Here is a 15,478-nt window from a genome sequence, read left to right on the forward strand (position 1 = left end):
ATTTACACTCTATCTCCACCATTTTGTTAGTATCAGACACAGTCCTGAACTACACACACACATGCTCAGGACCTATACATGCACTAATGGAGAGATGTCAGAGTGGGGGGGCTGCCAGTAGAACCAGCGCCCTGAGCCGTTGGGGGGGTACGGTGCCTTGCTCAACAGCACCTGGCAGTGCCCAGGAGGTCAGGTGGCATCTCTCCAGCCACCAATCCACACTCCCTACTATCTGGTCCACACGGGGACTTGAACCAGTGACCCTCCAGTTTTCAACCCAACACCCTATGGACTGAGCTACTGAGCTGACTGAGCCCCCATAAACTCTTTATGGAAAGGTTTACTGAGGTAATAAACATCTCCTCACTATCTTCTAGCTGCCTGTCCCCTGAACACACTGTAAAAAACATCTCACTATCTGCTAGCTGCCTGTCCCCTGAACACACTGTAAAAACATCTCACTATCTGCTAGCTGCCTGTCCCCTGAACACACTGTAAAAAACATCTCCTCACTATCTGCTAGCTGCCTGTCCCCTGAACACACTGTAAAAAACATCTCCTCACTATCTGCCTGTCCCCTGAACACACTGTAAAAAACATCTCCTCACTATCTGCTAACTGCCTGTCCCCTGATCACACTGTAAAAAACTTCTCACCTTGAGAGAATGTAGACATGTTCTAGTACAACCACAAAATGCAGGTATAATTGTGAAAATGCTATATAACAGATAACTTCATAGGAGAGCATGGTGGCACTTGTCCCCGTTGTGTCGGGGTAACAAGGCAAGGTCGGGCAGAGATACCAACGACGGACATCAGGAGCCCCGTCAGTTAAATCCTCTATTAAGTCATCAGCCACATCCGAGACGGGGACGAGTTGGCAAAGAGACGGGACGTTGAACAATTATGAATCTATGTGAAGCAACGCCTGACATTAATAGGAACTTCTATTCTAATTGTTTTTAATATATTTTGGTTGGTGAAATGACAGCCTGTTGATACACTGCATAAGAATGATCATGGCAACCGAATGAAAAGATGAGTCACATCCAGATTTGTTCTTGTTTGGGTCTTCTTCTGCACAGTGTCATGGAACCACCTGTCAAGATGCTGAGCTCACATCCATCCTTCCAGCCCTGGAAGAAGCTCCGTCTGAATGTGGGAACATCCACACGGCTTTCTCCGAGAGCTAGACGGAGCACATCTCTGAGCTCCTTCTCCACTCTCCTCCCACTGCCTAGCCACTGGTGAGCTCTGCCCACTGAGCCCTGAACAAGTCGTTTCACACCCAGCCTTGTTTTGGGATTGCGTGACTCACACACTCTCAAAATATCATTGCCACTATTTGGGTCACCCTGCTTACTGTCTCTCCCATCCTATAAGTGCATTTGTTTGCCCTGCTCGTTCACTGGCACCTTTTTTAAAACCACAGCCTACTGCTAATTTTTGTTGAGCTTTCTCAGACTCATTCACTTTTTATAATTAATAAAATATACAGCAGATGCTAAAGCTGAATAGGGTTTCTATCTCTTTGCATCACTATAAGCCATATTCCTATTTCCATGTCCCCAGCGATCTCTGCTTCTAGCACATCTTTATTGTTCACTGATGTTGTAACTTTCTGTGTGTTCTAACCATTTTCCCTCAGCCTTATATCGTCTGCAGTACTAAGTTGTACTTAGCAACATACAGTAGTGCTGTACAAATGCTCACAGGCACCTGCTTCCATAAGTGGTCTGCTGCACCCTTATGCCCTCTTTAAGGTCCTCAGATCAGGGCTTATTGACTCTTCCTCGTGCTGAGCTGAAAATAAAACGCTTTGCCAAAAACATCTAAAGACATCTTTTTAGTCAGGCGTATATTTAGCCACTACTACTGTCTATTTAAATATAGATCAATAATCCTGGAAATACAAAGCAAATTGTTACGAGCTTTAATTCAAGTGGTTTTCTCTCCTAATACAACGGCAATTCTCCTCCTGCTGCTCAAGGTTCCCCATCACAGCCATGTCTGTGTCTCTATCTCTGTCTGCCTCCTAACAGGACTTTGGCTAAGACCAGCAGCAGGACTACCTGTTCTGTTTTCCTTTGGCTGAGACCAGCAGCAGGACTACCTGTTCTGTTTTCCTTTGGCTGAGACCAGCAGCAGGACTACCTATCCTGTTTTCCTTTGGCTGAGACCAGCAGCAGGACTACCTGTTCTGTTTTCCTTTGGCTGGGACCAGCAGCAGGACTACCTGTTCTGTTTTCCTTTGGCTCAGACCAGCAGCAGGACTACCTGTCCTGTTTTCCTTTGGCTCAGACCAGCAGCAGGACTACCTGTTCTGTTTTCCTTTGGCTGGGACCAGCAGCAGGACTACCTGTCTTGTTTTCCTTTGGCTGGGACCAGCAGCAGGACTACCTGTTCTGTTTTCCTTTGGCTGGGACCAGCAGCAGGACTAACTGTTCTGTTTTCCTTTGGCTGGGACCAGCAGCAGGACTACCTGTTCTGTTTTCCTTTGGATGCTGCGCCGACTAATGACCACTGCTGAGTCGTGCTGGGCTGGAGTTTAGTCTCTTTTGTGTTTTCAGAGTGAAGATATATCATCTTCCCCGGTAACAGCTGAATCGTGTCACATTAAACACGCCAGACACCAAACGCACATGCATACATACACATTACACACACAGACACACACAGAGCAGGCTAAATAGGTCCTGTACTTGTGTCAAGCGCTCTTTGAAGGCAGCGCAGGGCGGATGCAGCACAGACAGACAACCCATCTCTGAACAACGCAGATCTAATTTAGCCCAAGGACTCGCCCCGTTGTTCAGCCCCATCTCTTGCATTACGTTTACGGCGTAGAGCTGGGGGAGTTTCCTGTTCACCGGCCCAGCTGATAATGGCCGAGGTGGCCAGACCTGTGAACATCATGAAAAGCCGTGTGTGTGTGTGTGTGTGTTTCTATTGAAAATGTTTGCTACAGTATTTAAAATCCTCTTGTCCAGACTCAAACACTGAAAACAATGAAAGACACAATTGTAGTAAACACATTTGGAATCACACTAATTTCATAACTAAATTGTAAACAAGCTTTATAACTGTACGTGACCAACGACACGTATCCGACTTCAGGACTTCTTCTGGAAGCTCGTTCCGTGTGTTTACCTCACCGAGTGTGGAGACAGTGTTTTCCTATCTTCAGACAAGCTTCTTCTGGGGTAAAGCCTCAAAGATTTCTCTCTTAAATCATACCTACTGTTCCAAAAATGACAGACAGGCCTAACAGTTGCGTCATGTATTCCCTGGACAACCCTATAAAACTCAATCATGTCTTCTCTGTGTACGAGAGTTGCTAAAACTTGATTTTATCAATCTTTCTTCATATGATTCATTGCTGAATCATTCATTCATTGATTTAGTTCATCTTCTCAGCAGATATGTATTTAGGTGTAAAAAATACAGTATTACCCTGCCCAGATTTTGGAAAGTGTATGCAGGGTTTCATGATGAACAATCATCATAGAAGCAGATATTTACTGATTATTGTGTCGTGTGAACGCCCTGGAATAATAAACTAATACCAAATGCAAGATTGTGAGGTTTGTTGCGAACACTGTAATGAACGTTTTCAGTCTCCATTGGCCCCCAGTCATTATAAGTCATTGTAAATAAGTGGGACGGAAACATAAAGGATCTTTTCTTCCTCTTACAAGAAGCCATTTGTATTAGTTCCTTCTTCTTCTTCAGGACTAACAACTGTAAGATGATTAGCAGTAAATGTTAAACCTTCCATGTGGTTCTGTTTCAGCATTACGTTATTGAGCAGAATGATTTCATATCAGCGCTGCATCCCATTAAGCTCAGACTCTTATCAGTTACTGGACACCCACAGGAAGAGCTGGACGTCTTCTCCAGGAAAGAATCAATCATAAGCATGTTTCCTCACACACGCTATAATCCCATCTCTGCCGCCTTAGACGTGGCTGGTGTGGAAAACCCGGGCAGAGGGATGCATGACAGCCTTTAACAGCTTGGCTCTGTGTTTCATTTAAAACTCAGATTTATTAGGTCTTAACAGATCCAGCCTGCAGCATGATCCCCACCCTCAACACTGATGGGATGGGGTTGCTGTCCCAGTCCTGAAGCAGGGAGAACTTCCTCATAATCCCGTTTGTTATCCACAAGATGCCTGTGCCCCTCCCTGGAAGCTGCCTGTCGGCGGCCAATAGAAGACCAAAGAGCTTCCAACGAGGACGCTGACACCGGAGCTTTGCAGCCTCGTACTGTGAACAGTAAGTGATACGTCGGCATGGGCGTCACATTACCACGCTAATGGACAGGAAAAACCTGGTGGAGGAACAGGCCTGTCAACGATTAGTGATAAATCAATGATTAACTCTGCTCTCTTGGTGTTTGCTTTTCTGTTTAGAGCGTGCAGCGATCCATAAATTAAGATGGAATGAACTAATAATCAAACAGGATTCACAGGACAGTGTAGGACTGACCGGATTGGGACTTTTCCCTCTTTTAAAACCTCTCCGTGTTGTGGTCCGTTGCATTTCCCCCGACCTGTGTCCTCTGTGTGTCTGTCCGGATGTCTGTCATGATGTTAGTGGCAGCTTGTTCTCTTCTTGTCAACACAACATATGTGTCTTTGTAGATAAGAGGGAGACATAGGTAACACAGCTAATCATTGTTGAAGACTGTGATCCTTTCTGTGGATTACAGTACTAACTTGTACTCTCTGTACAGATTCATCTGTGTCCCTCCGAGCTGCATTGCATCGCCCCGCCGACCTGCCGCCTGGCTTCTACCGTGTTGGAAGTACTTCCTTAGGACATTAAACCACGTGAACGTTATACCTGTCTTCGGGTCTTTGTGTCTCTGTGATTCTGGGTAATGCAATGTGCTGCTCTGAATAATCCCTGGACAGTGTGATCCAGTCCGTGTCCCCTGCTGGGCTGAGGAAGACTTTCACGATTCTCCACATTCATATTTGGATTGGACTTTTGATTTTAAAGCCATGATTCAGGTCAAATTTCAATGGAGAGCAATGCCACCATAAGATCCACTAGATGGTTGAAGGGTACTGTACAACAACAGTTTCTCAGAATTTAGGAGGTGCAATTGAATGCACCATTAGTTTACGTAGTCCAGGAAGATGCATCTACTGTCCACCCTTTACACCATCTGGCTGGAACGGGTCTCACAGCTCCTCTTGACGTGGGTTGTTGGATGTTTTTACACTTAGTTTTATATTTTAGATCGTTGATCTGCTCAAAAGGCGTGAAGGGGCCCGTTTTAAATGGGTTAGCCGATCTGACAGAAAATATCTGTGTCAATTCACCCAAAACTAATTTCTCACCTAACCCTTAATGGTGTCTACCCATGCAGACAGCCTTGATAAGGACTCAGGACTATGATCTCCTCTCTGAATGGGAAGACAACTTCACTATCCCCAAGGAGAAAGAGAACCATGGACTAATGTGTGTCAAAGGTTGCAATGTTACAGCTAAAACGGTACTAAAAATGATATCGAATAGCAAGTCTACAGCCCACGAGGAAAAAGTAACAGACAGGGTCGTGTGCAGAGCTTCAAAATAATTGGCCGTACACGCCCCACCATCTGGCAACCACAGCACATCCGCACCATTTCCACTCGACTCTTGGCCTCCTGGAAACCGTGGCCTCTCCCACTTCCCAGTGAGTGCATCCCGGTTCCTCTGGCCTTAGCCCCGCCCACAGGACACTGGAGCCGAGGCATGGAGGAAGACCCCCGAGGGGAGAGGAGTCGGGGGCCACAGCCAACCCGGGACACCTCTGCTTCCCAGCCGTCGTTAAAAGCGACCTCGATTAAACATGACGAGCAGCACCGCTTCATCAGCTGTCTGTCGTTATGGCGCACGCCGCAGTTTAGAAGTCGTCATGACAACTTCTATACGTTTACTTTGAATTCAACTCACAACATGGAAAAGACACACACACACACACACACACACACACACACACACACTCTATTTATAATAGCCTATGGCTATATATTTAGTCTATAACACTACAAACGTTTGTATTAAAGAACCAAACCAATACAAAGGCTCGGCCTACATTACATACACACAAAGCACTCTACCTGCTATTCATCTAAATAACTTACCATCTATCCCACCTTCTACCCACCTGAATGAACTATTTCCTCCAATTAGAGACCAGCATGGACGTTTAACTGGCCCTCGGCTGTCCCTGCAGCTTTTTAAATGATTATTACTATTAACGTATACAGGTTTTCTATAACAACTCACGTTAACGCTTGCAGAAATGCCACTGCGGGTAGTATTGTGGGATATTTAATTAGGAAAGCTAACTGTAGTTATAAACTGGATGGAGTGAGCAGAACTGGACCTTCAGATTCTGAAATAATCCCGATGAAGTTACAACGCGGTTCCTCGAGCGTCTCTCAGACGATCTTACAAACGAAGCTGTTCCTTCAACAGTGTTCATTTGTAAGATCTGACCTGTCCGATCCGTAACTTCAGACTAACCACGAAGCCGCAGATATATCCTGTTTTCTCTCTCTCTCTCTCTCCTCCTCCTCTCGCTGTGTCCCGCCTCTATGTTAACACGCGGAGCGTCAAACGTCATCGGCGGGTCCATTTCGACTCCTCTGAGGAGCCCATGTGCATTTGAGGAATTGAGACGTCCTTCAACATGCCACACTGACAACATTTACGAGTTACAAGCTGGAGAATCGAGGATGGAGGAGGACTGTGAAAAGCCCCCTCTCTCCAGTCTTCAGACTACGCACTATTAAGACATCTTACCTATCCCGGACTAATCCCCATCCAAAGGCTTCCCGTGTAGTATCAATCCCACGGGAACTTTGAGTTGTCACTTTAAGGCCATAAGTCACATGGTTGCCCTGTTGTGTTTGGCATTGTTAGTGGATAGTTATTGTGTTTCTTTGGTTACTAACTACAAACCATTGTTGTTTTGAACAATCGCACCCGTTTCCCACACCTAAACCAGGATTTGGCACCAGAGATAGAGTTTTGGACTTATTAGGGGATGTATATTATAGTAAGGGAAGCCAGCTACCAAGCTTGAAAGTTATTTGTCATCTTGTCACTAAGATTTGCCAAAATTAATCTTAAAAACCCTGAGAGCTCCAGCACTCAGAAAGCTGAAAACATAACAACCCCCCCCCCCCAACACACACACACACACACACACACACACACACAAACCACCAGGTAACCCACAGCTTAGATCAGGCTCTGTTTCTCTATCTCTGACACCGCCCTGCTGGCTCGGCCAATCAGAACGCTCGCTGCCCCCACTTCCCCCTTCCTTGGGAATGCCACCATCTGTTTGACACTATGGAGTGGAGACTGTGTGCCCTGATCCTGGTCTGAGCCCCCCATCGACCGCCATGCTGCTTTGGTCCTCGCTAAGCCGCTGTGACATCATCAAACTAAGGAGATCCCGGAGGTGCTAACGCAATCCCAGAGGATCTGAAACAAACACCAACACTCTCACACACACACACACACACGTCTACATGTAATTAAACCTATGGGGTTTGGGGGATGAGCCTGTATGTGGTGTGTCTTCTGTTTCTGCATGATTACCCCGTTATGATTTCAATCTGGATTACGGGCTTTTCCCTCCGTAGAGCTGCACCACCACATGAACGCTGCCATCGCGGTTCACAACGCTAACCCAGCATACATGTAATACTGGGTGTAGACCTAGACCACCTGGAGCCTGTTTACCTGTTATTAAGTACCTCTTTTGAATATTTTGAATAGTTCAGGACCAAAACTACATATTCTGTACTTTTGACAACACACACAACTGCAGATCTATTAGAAAGTGAGAGATTTACAGTAAGCAGTTTTAGTGGTTGGTTATGGTTTTAGTGATGAACCCCATAGAGAATTCTCACCAGACTGAAGCTGTATAGAGCTTTAGGGAGCGTATTAGCCGTGTTTAAATTATTAAATGTAAAATTGAATAAGACGCCCCAAAATGAATGAAAGGAGAGATTTGTACTGGGCAAAGAGCGTTGGGTGGAATCAATCATGTTATTTTGGGGAATTAAAAAGAACACTGATATAGGACAACATGGGGACAACATGAGGGCAACATGAGGGCAACATGAGGACAACACGGGGACAACACGAGGACAACATGAGGGCAACATGAGGACAACATGAGGACAACATGAGGACAACATGAGGACAACATGAGGGCAACATGAGGACAACACGGGGACAACATGAGGACAACATGAGGGCAACGTGAGGACAACACAAGGACAACACGAGGACAACATGAGGACAACATGAGGGCAACATGAGGACAACATGAGGACAACATGAGGGCAACATGAGGGCAACATGAGGACAACATGAGGGCAACATGAGGACAACATGAGGGCAACATGAGGACAACATGAGGACAACATGAGGACAACATGAGGGCAACATGAGGACAACATGAGGACAACATGAGGACAACACGAGGACAACATGAGAACAACATGAGGGTTAAGGCGGTCTGAATAGAGCAGTACAGATCTTATACTAATAACATATCCTTGTCAGTTAGCATCAAACATATATAACATACTCCATTAACATGAGTTGTGTAATGTTGGTAAAGGTACAATAAATGACTTCAACATGAGTGGACATGTGTGCAGAGATAAGGCTGTCCTCTCTGTCTCTGTGTCTCTCTCTCGGCTCAGAGACCCCCGGCAGGAGATCTCTCTCCGTCTGCTGCGCTGTCTGTCACTCAGCAGTGTTGTGTCTCTTCAAAGCGCCCCCCCACCCATCCTCTACACCACCACCAGCCCATGGTACTGACAATACACCAGGGAGCGACACTGATCTCCGACTCCATGACAGGAGCAGCTCTCTCTCTCTCTCTCTCTCTCTTTCTGACTCTGTCCCTTCACTCCCTCCCTCCCTCCCTCCCTCTCTTCATGCTGCCTAGTAACCAATGAACCAGGGATTGTAAACAAAAGCCAAATAGACTCCACAGCTGACTGTTAACCCTAACAGCTTTCCCAGCATCAATAGTAAAAGTTAACCCTATCTACAGTCTGTGGATCTATCCAGACTATATATACTAACCTGAGCCTCTTGAATGGTAATGGTGGTGGTTTTCAACCTGGACCCTCTTTTCCCTGGTCCTGTATGGAGCAATAGCTCAATAAACGGCAGCTATTAATGCTGTAGCGCAAATGTGCAACATCAATTTGCATCCACCAAAGTGCTGTTTTTGCCTGTGACAGGCTTCATGACAGGCTGACAGATTACTCTTAGATTATTATTATTATTAGGTGTCTGACAAAAAGATGTATCTCCGTAGGGATCCTTTTCATAATGTTGTCAAAGAGGAAGATGCTCGTATGAATAGGCAGAAATAGCCTCAAAAGCACCATCATAACACTCACCAGACGCCATTTACATAAACAAGATTTTTAGTGTGTATAGAGCCGGCTTATTGCCACATGTAAGTTACACAGAAAGTACTAATACCACACTGTAAAAGTACCCTCTTAAAAGAAAAAGATATGCATTAAAAATGTTACTTAAGTAAAAGTATGTAAGCATCATCAGGAAATATTTATTTATTTAAGTACTCGATGCAGAAAAATCGTCATAGTTTAGAAACTTGTGACAATCCAAACAGCGTTTAATGGTCTTATCATTTCAGATAGACCGTTATATTGTTGGGTAGTTTCATTTATAAGAAAGCATCATCTTTTATAAACCACATGTGACAAATAGCTTGTAACTAAAGCTGTCAGATGACTGCAGTGGAGTAAAAGTACAATGTTTCTCTCCAAAATGTAGAGTAGAAGTACTAGAAGTACTCAGAAGTAGAAGTAGTAAGTGGCATGAGAAGAAAAGACTCAATTAAGGAAACATTGCCACTTCCAGCGCGTTTTTTACTTGCAATAAATGGATGAAAAGAATGGCGAAATAACATCATGATGCTGATTTTAAGAAATGGAGCTTGGATCGATCCGGGCTCTGAGAACATCCGAGCTGCTCCGTAAACACACCTTACACACCATTTTCAGAACTTACCAAGTCGTCAAACCTCCCTCAACTTCCTCAAGGTCAAATATTTAAACTTGGGCAAACTCGCCGTGCAGCCCAAACGAAGCGAATCGGCACCGCGTCAGTTGCCCCGCGTCTTTCTTGTCTATTCGCTTCCTGTAGTGACTTAGTATGGAATCGGGCCGCCGAATTTGCGTAATACACCTTGGTGTGAACGCCGTTCCTCTGGATAGGACAGTCTGCTGAATGCATCCAGTACAGACTAAGTGCACCGAGCAGACGAGCGTAGACTACGGACAGTTCTTCTCTCGGGGCGTTGGTTTGTACTGGTCCGAATCAGCTGATAAGTCCACGGTCCACGCCTGAGTGAGATTGCTGCGTTCTTCCACTACATCTTCATCTTCTTCAGATCCAGATCCTTACCTGTACACAAAGATCTGCTTCGACTTGATGTAGGAGAACCGAGCCAGTAGAGGGGAAACACTGTCCCACGGAGTTCCCCATCCTAAATTTAAACCGTGGTTAAAACAACATTATGCGGTGTAGTTAGCAGAACGGCTCATTTAAGACCATGGCTGCACATGCATAATTACACAGCCAGGTAATTGGTTTCCATCTTAGCCTTATTCCATGGAGACTAAGTGGAATTCTACTTTTTCATTATTAAATAAAGCAGGATAGAAAGTAAAGCGAGTGCCTGGGAGGACAGAGTCCCAGGGACTCTCAGAGACCGGGAAGAATGGGAGTCTAGTACTGAAACACTCAATTCCCCAAACATCGCAGGGCTGCACTTTCTCCTTGATCAGCTGATGCCATGACAACGGCACCTTTCACTTATCTGTGTTTTTGACAGCTGGAGATGATGAATCGTAATGGGGAAGAAAAACGGGAGGCGGAGGAGGGGAACATGATTGGGATCCTTGTCAGGGAACAGGGTTCCCCCTCTTCCCCCCCCCCCCCTGTCTCCGTTTCCATGAACATGATGAAAGAATGAGTTTTTGTTGTTTTGAGTAGGACAAAACAAGCGCGGGGTTTGCCGTCACTCACTCAACTGAAAAGGATGGGTTTCAATACTTCAATACTAGAATCAACAGACAGAGGAGGGGGCGTCGCCCAAAACAGATCCCCGACTCCCAGCTCACTGGGGGGACCCTTCTCACCCGTAGCAACCACCAACAACCTGGCCTGAAATTAGCCTATCAAACACCTGCAGGTGTTCTAATTTGAGTTATGCGTTGTAACTAAGTCGGTAAAGCCGGCACTGAAAGGGGAAGGGGGGTTGTTTACCAGTGTAGTTGCATAAATAGTAGTCTATATACACGACGTTCCTCTTTTGGGATTGCTCATGTCCCTCTTTTTGGCCGGATGTCCGTCCCCGTCCTCTGTCTCTGTAAATCCAGACAGCTAGCTAGACTATCTGTCCAATCTGAGGACTAGGGTTACCTGCTCCTAAAACTAAAACTACTTCTGAACGTACACGTTCCACCAAAACCACTTCCTTCCTGAGACTATTTTACAGAGGCTCCATTGCTCCGTCCGGCACTTAGCCCCGCCCATGACTATGATTGGTTTAAAGACATGCCAATTAACCAGAGCATGTTTTTCTCCCATCCCAGAGAACTGCGTGGACTAGTCAAACCCTCCTCCACAGCGCTGTGTAAGAAGGTCTGGCGACGGGAGACCACATAAATGGCCAATCCACGTAGACTTCGACACATAATAGGTTATATAATATACCCCAAGAAGGGGGGTCCCCTGACCCTAAGAGCAAATGCTAAGACAGTATCATTGAGAACAGGCCAAGGATAGAAGAAAACTGGTAATCCAGACTAAGACCACTTCCTGAAAGCTTTTAAATCTTAGGGGGGCAACGTTTTTCCCAATACCGATCCAGAAAGTGGGTCTGAAATATCTGATTCCTGTCCCCTTTGTAGTGCCGTATCAGTAAATCCAAAAATACTGTTGCCTGTCAAAGTCTCCCCAAAAACATGCCTGGTAGAAAACAAAGTCAATCACGGAGGGCATGCGAGAGCTCTCGTTACATCAGTCCAAATCAAACCAAAGCTGCATTCAACCTCCCCAGTCAGCCAGAAATACTCCTCCTTGAAGATCCCAGGGAGACTGGGATGCTAAATATAACCACCACGCCTCGGTCTCTCTGCTTCTCCCTTTCATCTCTTCATCTGCCCGTCAATATCTCGGCACTCTGCCCGTTCTCAGACGTGCCGTTGACTCATGAAAGCTGATGTTTATGTGAGCACGTCGACAGATTAACAGCATAAATATTAGCAGTGACTTGTCAGATTCAGGGCTCCGTGTATTTGTGGGAAGGGTTTTTGATTCAGAGAATAACACTCAACTTAGATTGTAGAAACTCATTTGAGAAATCTAATTAGTATGAATGTAGAATATAATTTCTGTTGGACTGTACCAACATTTGAAACCTTGACATAAGACTATGTCATCACTTCTTTTTCTAAAACATCACAGCTGAATATTAGCGTCCAACCCTTTTTCCCCAAGGCCCCCCCAAAAAGATGCCAATATACAAATCCTGGTTACTCTTAGTAGCTCAAAATGAGCCATTACAAATCCCCATTTCCAACTGAGATCGCTGCCGGTCCGTATTCCCAATGAAAAGGCACTTTCCTATGATTCTGGCTCCCAAATCCTCAGAGACTACATGTGACATTAATCACACATCTGAGAGTCCGACATGATAATCTGAGACATAGGAGGATCAAAAAGACTCAGATGGAAGACGAGTAGCCTGGTTCGACTCAGCAGCGTTGATATGTCAGGGGCCCGAGACCCGCGTGGCACAAAGATCCCGAGGCCCCGCCGTCTCTTAGGCTGAGGAAGCCCAGTCCGGCATCAGGATCAGGAGCTGTTGTGTCGGTCTGGGTGGACAAGGGTGGACACGCCGGCTGTTTCTGTGTGTAAAGCAGAATGCTTCAGGTGTTTCATATTTGTCTAATGCATGTTAATCTAGGATGATTAAACACCGGCTGCTTCTGTCAGGAAAAACATGGCAGTTCAACATCCTGGTGCCTCAGACACACCACAAATCAGACATCCAAGGGCATTAAATCCCATCTCGCCCTACTTTGACTACCTCATGAAAGCTAAACTAACATAATAGCACAGACAGATCATAGCAAGCATCTAAAGAAAATAGTGTGCTATTTCTGTCTTAAAATGCCAATAACAAAACTAAAGTTTGATTATTGGAGAATTATGTAAATAAAGCCAACCTGTGCCACTATTACAGCTGATCAAGTGGTTAATAGATAAAGTGGCTCAATCAGTAAGCATTTGGTTAAAAGACAAATGAAGTAATAAGAAAATGCAAACCTTTGCATACATATCCATGAAGACACAAAAGAAACCAGAGGAAAGATGCACATTAATAAGTCCAATTCATCTTCTTCTTGATCTTCTTCACATCTTGCCTTCAGAATCATAATCCCAAGAAATAAACGGAGACGTTGCAGGTACACTACTTCCAGAATATTTGACTATAAAGCCTCTACATTTCCACTTCTTTAATGATCTCTGCAAGGAACAAAATGGTATTCTCTCTGACTGTCCCAATCGTCTGCAATATATGTGTTAAAGTACTGTAGGTATACACCATTGGGCGTATGTCACCATCAAGTAACTTTCACAGGAATGAGTGGCCAGCCTTCTCTCAAACAGTGTCCAGCTAATACAGCCATGAATGTGGCCGGGGCCTTGCATTAGCCTGGTGAACTGGAGACTGAGATCAGGTCTTAAAGACATGGGTACGGGTCGGGCTGGTAAAAGGTTCTCCTAACGTGCCTGTTTAATTTCTCTTTCCACTGTTTTTACACTACTCTATGTTGTTATGCCACCCATTGGTGCCGGTCACGTGACCTGTAAGCTTTTATTTTACTGGTCAAATAGGAAATGTTTTGGTCAAATATTGTACATATTTCTTACGTTTAAAAATAACTGATAGGCCGGATATACTGCGTATAAAGAATAATATCATCAGGGGATTTGAAGTCGTACGGTTTTTATTGAAATGTCAGAGAAATTTGGAAATGAAGAAATAGGATTGTTTTATTGTAATTACCATCCAACAGAAACTCAGGCGTCCACACTACTCCGGCCTTCTCCGACCTCTAAAACGGAGACATTTGGTATAGCTGGTGCCCAGTTTCAGTTTGAAAACGCCAAGGTTGCATATTGCACAAACGGAGAGATTTTTGAAAACATTGACGCAGACACCCCGCATTTGCTCCCCGATGGGGTATCATCAGTCACGCCAATATCACATGACCCTTTTCCAGAGGAAAAACAACGTCAGCCTTGACTACCAGAGTTTATTTCAACATGGATAACAAATGATGCCTAAATACGCAGGAGGAAAGCTATTATATAAGTAATTTGTGACGATTCTTGTGTATAACATGAAACAGCATCTACACCAACAAGCCAGGGCCATGTGTATGTGAATGATTTATGATGTGTGTTTTCTGGCATTTTGGTACAGATATTGTCAGAGATTAGTTATGAAACAGTGTGTAGTGTTTAAGGCCTACACAGAAGACTTGACTTGGACTTTTACATGAGGAAAGATCTCACTTACTAGCAGAGCTTTGTAAAACACAGATTGGAGCCCTGCTTCCTCCTGTCGTGCATTTGCAGATAAGTGGAGAGGAACATATGATTTGTGTGTGTACCTGTGAATGGGAGTGTGTCCATGTGTGTATTTGCCTCCGTTCCTAAATGTAAAAATGGATGTCAGTATCTGGGCTCTTTCTGTTGTGATTTAAAGCCTCGTTGGCAGGCATTTGCTCAGCCCTCCCAAGCTTTCCTGAATACATGAATACATTATTGTCATTTAGAAGAAACAAACATGCAATTAGACGGAGAGTGGGAATAAAAGAGAGAAGCGAGCCTAGTCAAACCGCGATACTAGCCCCCCTCCATGTGGGACCGGGTCCACACATGCAGACTCTGAACAGATCACCGTCTCCTGCTGCTATAAACAACATGTGTCTTCTCCAATGAGCCTGTCATCGATCACTTTGCTATTATTTGGGTTCCGACGAGCTTCCTGCTCCAGATAGCACGGGCTCAAATTAACCAAAAGCTGCAGCAAAGTGGGACACACACAAAGATCTGGTGGCAGGGTCCAAAACAGTAGTCTGGGCAACAAGTTCTTCTCCATGGACGTGACACAGGCCGTGCTAGACTATTGAAATTTAAACCTAATGGGAGCTGCAGATCAAAACAAGGCCTGATGATAAACCATCATCGGGTTTGACGTCTTGCACAAAGGTTCCAGGTCTAAGCTGATGAATCTGGAATAGGGGTGCAGTTTTCAGTCTGGATTCATGAAGGGACAGTGAAATGCATTACCCAAAATAGGGATTTACATGTAGGGGGCTTGACTA

The 15,478-nt window shown here is 45.0% G+C and overlaps 1 protein-coding gene across 2 annotated transcripts in view; it reads right to left on the minus strand.

Annotated features, from left to right (window-relative positions):
* Positions 1–15,478, minus strand: part of kcnc2 (potassium voltage-gated channel, Shaw-related subfamily, member 2) — a 61,147-nt gene that overhangs the window by 9,646 nt on the left and 36,023 nt on the right. The gene's annotated exons all lie outside the window — the stretch shown is intronic.

Source organism: Etheostoma cragini, unplaced genomic scaffold, assembly GCF_013103735.1.
Source record: "Etheostoma cragini isolate CJK2018 unplaced genomic scaffold, CSU_Ecrag_1.0 ScbMSFa_1523, whole genome shotgun sequence".
NCBI classification, from domain to species: Eukaryota; Metazoa; Chordata; class Actinopteri; order Perciformes; family Percidae; genus Etheostoma; species Etheostoma cragini.